The 5,762-nt window shown below is 34.4% G+C and overlaps 1 non-coding gene across 1 annotated transcript; it reads right to left on the bottom strand.

The window, feature by feature from the left end:
* Positions 1-5,276: 5,276 nt before the first annotated feature.
* Positions 5,277-5,380, bottom strand: LOC130952888 (small nucleolar RNA R71). Its single transcript, XR_009075062.1, has one exon. It is a non-coding gene; the product is annotated as a small nucleolar RNA R71 (small nucleolar RNA).
* Positions 5,381-5,762: the final 382 nt, after the last annotated feature.

Genomic DNA, 5,762 nt, shown 5'->3' with positions numbered 1-5,762 from the left:
CTAACCGACGTATGCGTCATATCCTCTGTAAGCAGACTCTGCCTTACAGGTGGCGGCATTCCTACTGTGTATGAAATCATGTCTTCTGTAAGCAATCCTTGCATTACAGGTGAGGCATTCTAGCCGTGTATGAATTAATATCATCTACAAGTGATCTCAGGTTATCAGTTGCAGGTATAGCTCTCAATAGCTGTGTAGCACTGGAAAACGTTTTGTGGTCGTACCACTATTTATCTGGCTGCCTCAATGTAGCAGATGAGCATACAAATAATTCTGAAGTTGCCTTAATGCAACAAATGAATAAACAAACATCTCTTGGGGTTGCCTCAACCAACAAATGTACATAAAACAAATATCTCTTTGTTGTATTACTCATCTCTTTTATCTCTTTGCTCTGTTCTGGTTTCTCTTTTCTCTGTATGTCTTTACTCTACTCTGGTTACCCTATTCTCTGTATCTCTTTATTTTTCTCTGATTACTTTTTTCTCTGTATCTATATTACTCTTTTTTTCTTTATCTCTTTACTTTATTCTGCTTACTCTGTTCTCTATGTTACTTTATTCTGCTCTGATTTCTCTGTTTAACGTATGTATTTAAAGCTTATGTAAATTTCAGTATGAATAGTTAGCCTATCCCAAGTATAGGTTCATTAAGTCTATACTGAAACAGTTTAACTTTTCATATAATACCTAACCCTAGTCGTAACTTAAGGACTAACTATGTTGCCCTAGTTCGTTCACTAGTCTCTATTTGTTTTTCTATCATTAAAACTTTACAGACTTTTCCTTCAATTTTTATCTTTCCTTCAACTTTTTATCTTGCTTTTATCTTTGCCTCACTAATATGTTTCTACCACTCCCTAAGTGTTTTATGAAGGTAATTATGAGATTCTATGTTTAAATTTGTCTTTCTAAAGCTTTTACAGAAAACTGCATTTTTTGCATTATTTTATTATTTTTATTAAAATATTATTTTTTATTAAATATTATTATTTAATATTTTATTATTATTTATTATTTTATCATTAACTTTTCAAAAATTACCCCACTTTAACTTTTAACCTTTAAAATTCACTTTTTACCACCCGTAACTTTTAATATTTCTACTTTAACCACCCTAACTTTCAGAAATTACCAAATAACCCCTCAAACACCAAAATAATTACAACCTTGCCCTTTTTCAGATCTAAAAGGTGTTCTTCAATGTTCTTCACCATACTCAAAGTGTTCTTTGTGTTCTTCATAAATTCTTCAGATTCTTTCTCTGTTTTAGCCGTTTTTCAATCTTTTCAGCAACCGATTTTTACCATAATTCAAAATAAATTCCCAGCCACTAAAACCCCATCTTTTTCACATGATTTTAACACAAATTGAACCCCAATTTAAGGCCTAGGGTTTCGTTTTTCAGCAGCCATGAAGAACACAAATTCAAAGTTGAATATCATCAAATTTAATCAAATTTTCACCAAAATTTCAACAAGAATCACTCATATAAACAATCAATTTCAAGCATAACCAAACCATATCATAATCACACAACTCAAACACAATCAATCAAGATTAATTTTACCAAACCCTACCTGGTTTTGCTGCTCCTAATTCGGTTATGTCCTTAGGGGGTCCTTAAGCACTTTTTCCTCCTAAATCACATCAAGAACAACTTTAAATCCAAAAACCCTCAACTGACCAAATCTCTCTCAGAACGTTAGGAAGGGAAATCTCACCTTAGAATAGCTGAAAATTAATATTTCTTGGCCCTCAAGTCAAGTTAAGCATGATTCCTAAGGAAGAACATCAAGAAAACACATGTTTTGCATTGTTTTCCTTGAAAACCGAATTGAAGAGGGAGGGAGACACTCATCTCACCTTATTTCCAGCCTTGATATGTTATATGGTTATGTAGAGGAAGAAGAGAGGTGGTGGACAAAATTGTGATCCATTCTTTTCACTTCAACAATCCCAGGTAATGGCTCCAAAAACTTGGTGTCAATGCCATGGTTCACAACTTCGCACAACTAACCAGCAAGTGCACTGGGTCGTCCAAGTAATACCTTACGTGAGTAAGGGTCGATCCCACGGAGATTGTTGGTATGAAGCAAGCTATGGTCACCTTGTAAATTCCAGTCAGGTTAAATAACTAAATTAAGAGATTATAGGATTAAATTAAATAAACTGAAAATAAAGATAAAGTTACTCATGTAATCCAATGGTGGGAATTTCAGATAGGTGTATGGAGATGCTGTGTTCCTTCTGAATCTCTGCTTTCCTGCTACTTTCATCCAATTCTTCTTTATTCTTTCCATGGCAAGCTGTTTGTAGGGCATCACCGTTGTCAATGGCTACATCCCATCCTCTCAGTGAAAAAGGTCCAAATGCTCTGTCACGGCACGGCTAATCATCTGTCGGTTCTCAATCAGGTTGGAATAGAATCCCTTGATTCTTTTGCGTTTGTCATCACGCCCAGCCTTCATGAGTTTGAAGCTCGTCACAGTCATTCAATCCCAGAATCCTACTCGGAATACCATAGACAAGGTTTAGACTTTCCGGATTCTCATGAATGCCGCCATCAATTCTAGCTTATACCACGAAGATTCTGTTGGGAAATCTAAGAGATATGCGTCCGGCCTAAGGTAGAACGGAAGTGGTTATCAGTCACGCGCGTTCATAGGTGAGAATGATGATGAGTGTCACGGATCATCACATTCATCAAGGTGAAGTGCAACGTATATCTTGGATTAAGAATAAAATTGATTTGGATAGAAAATAATAGTAATTGCATTGAAACTTGAGGTACAGCAGAGCTCCACACCCTTAATCTATGGTGTGTAGAAACTCCACCGTTGAAAATACATAAGTGAGAGAGGTTCAGGCATGGCCGAATGGCCAGCCCCCAAAACGTGGTCACTGGATCAAAATACAATCCAGGGATCAAAACCAAGATGATAATATGATAGTAAAGAGTTCTATTTATAATAAACTAGCTACTAGGGTTTACAGAAGTAAGTAATTGATGCATAAATCCACTTCCGGGGCCCACTTAGTGTATGTTTGGGATGAGCTTGATCTATCCACGAGCTGAGGCTTTTCTTGGAGTTGAACTCCAAGTTATAACGTGTTTTGGGCGTTCAACTCCGGATCATGACGTGTTTCTGGCGTTTAACTCCAGACAGTAGCATGTACTTGGCGTTCAACGCCAAGTTACGTCGTCAATTTCCGAATAAAGTATGGACTATTATATATTGCTGGAAAGCTCTGGATGTCTACTTTCCAACGCCATTAAGAGCGCGCCATTGAGAGTTCTCTAGCTCCAGAAAATCCATTTTGAGTGCAGGGAGGTCAGATTCCAACAGCATCAGCAGTCCTTTTTGTCAGCCTTTTTCAGAGTTTTGCTCAAGTCCCTCAATTTCAGCCAGAATTTACCTGAAATCATAGAAAAACACCCAAACTCCTAGTAAAGTCCAGAAATGTGAATTTAACATAAAAACTAATGAAAACATCCCTAAAAGTAACTAGATCATACTAAAAACTACCTAAAAACAATGCCAAAAAGCGTATAAATTATCCGCTCATCAAGAGGATCATTTTGGTGAAATCGGAATTTTGATTTGAGTTATAGTTCAGAAGAAATCAAGCTTTGAAGATTAAGTATTCATGAAGGTTTCTCTATTCTTGGTGTTCATCATGATCTTCAAAGTGTTCTTGATGTTCATCTTGACATTCATAGCATTCTTGCATGCATTCATTGTTTTGATCTAAAAATTTCATGCATTGAGTAATTTTGTTGTTTTTCTCTCTCATAATTAAAAATTCAAAAATAAAAAAAAATATCTTTTCCTTATTTCCCTCCAAATTTTCAAAATTTTGGGTTGACTTGGTCAAAAATTTCTAAAATTAGTTGTTTCTTACAAGTCAAAGTCAAAATTTCAATTTTGAAAATCTTATCTTTTCAAAATCTTCTTCAAAAATCATATCTTTTTCATTTTTTTATCATTTTCGAAAATTTCAAAAATATTTTTAAAATTATTTTTCAAAAATATTTTTCTTATCTTTTATATCTAATTTTTGAAAATTAGCTAACAATTAATGTGATTGGTTCAAAAAATTTGAAGTTTGTTACTTTCTTGTTAAGAAAGGTTCAATCTTTAAATTCTAGAATCTTATCTTGTAGTTTCTTGTTAGTTAAGTCATTTTTAAAAAAAATAAATCTTTTTCAAAATATCTTTTTCTTAAAAATCTTATCTTTTTATCTTATCTTTTTCAAAATTTTATCTTTTTCAAAAATTTGATTTCAAAAAAATATCTTATCTATCTTCTTATCTTCTTATCTTTTTAAAATTAAAATTTCAAATCTTTTTCAATCAACTAACTAACTTTTTGTTTGTTTCTTATCTTTTTCAAAACCACCTAACTACTTTTCCCTCTTCAATTTTCGAAAATATCTCTCTTTTTCAAAAATTCTTTTTAATTAATTAATTATTTTAAATTTTAATTTCAATTATATTTTATCTTTAATTTTCGAAAATTACTAACCTCTTTTTCAAAATTATTTTCGAAATTTCCCTTCTCTTTTCTTCTTCTATTTAATTATTTAATTACTAACACTTCTCTTCACCTCTCTCCATCTAAATATCCAAATCCTTCTTCACTCTTCTACCCCCTTCTTCTTCTTCTACTAACATAAAGGAATCTCTATACTGTGACATAGAGGATTCCTCTTTCTTTTCTTGTTTTCTTATCTTTCATATGAGCAGGAACAGGGATAAAGGCACTCTTGTTGAAATTGATCCAGAACCTGAAAGGACTTTGAAGAGAAAATTAAGAGAAGCTAAATTACAACAATCCAGAAACAACCTTTCAGAAATTTTTGATCAAGAGAAGGAGATGGCAGCCGAAAATAATAATAATGCAAGGAGAATGCTTGGTGACTTCACAAAGCCAACGTCCAAGTTTGATGGAAGAAGCATCTCCATTCCTGCCATTGGAGCCAACAACTTTGAGCTGAAACCTCAGCTAGTTGCCTTAATGCAACAAAACTGCAAGTTTTTTGGACTTCCATCTGAAGATCCTTATCAGTTTTTAACTGAGTTCTTGCAGATCTGTGAGACTGTAAAGACGAATGGAGTTGATCCTGAAGTCTACAGACTCATGCTTTTCCCTTTTGCTGTAAGAGACAGAGCTAGAATATGGCTGGATTCACAACCCAAGGATAGCTTGGACTCATGGGATAAGCTGGTTACTGCCTTCTTGGACAAATTCTTTCCTCCTCAAAAGCTGAGCAAGCTGAGAGTGGATGTTCAAACCTTCAAACAAAAAGATGGTGAATCCTTCTATGAAGCTTGGGAAAGATACAAGCAGCTGACCAAAAGATGTCCATCTGACATGTTTTCAGAATGGACCATATTAGATATATTCTATTATGGTCTATCTGAATTTTCGAAAATGTCATTGGACCATTCTGCAGGTGGATCTATTCACCTGAAGAAAACGCCTGAAGAGGCTCAAGAACTCATTGACATGGTTGCAAACAACCAATTCATGTACACTTCTGAGAGGAATTTCGTAAATAATGGGATACCTCAGAAGAAAGAAGTTATTAAAATTGATACTCTGAATGCCATATTGGCTCAGAACAAAGTGTTGACTCAACAGGTCAACATGATCTCTCAAAATCTGAATGGATGGCAACATGCATCCAACAGTACTAGAGAGGCAGCTTCTGAAGAAGCTTATGATCCTGAAAACCCTGCCATGGCAGAGGTTAAT

The sequence above is a fragment of the Arachis stenosperma genome, chromosome 9 (assembly GCF_014773155.1).
Source record: "Arachis stenosperma cultivar V10309 chromosome 9, arast.V10309.gnm1.PFL2, whole genome shotgun sequence".
NCBI lineage: Eukaryota > Viridiplantae > Streptophyta > Magnoliopsida > Fabales > Fabaceae > Arachis > Arachis stenosperma.
This window is presented reverse-complemented; position numbering and strand designations above follow the sequence as displayed.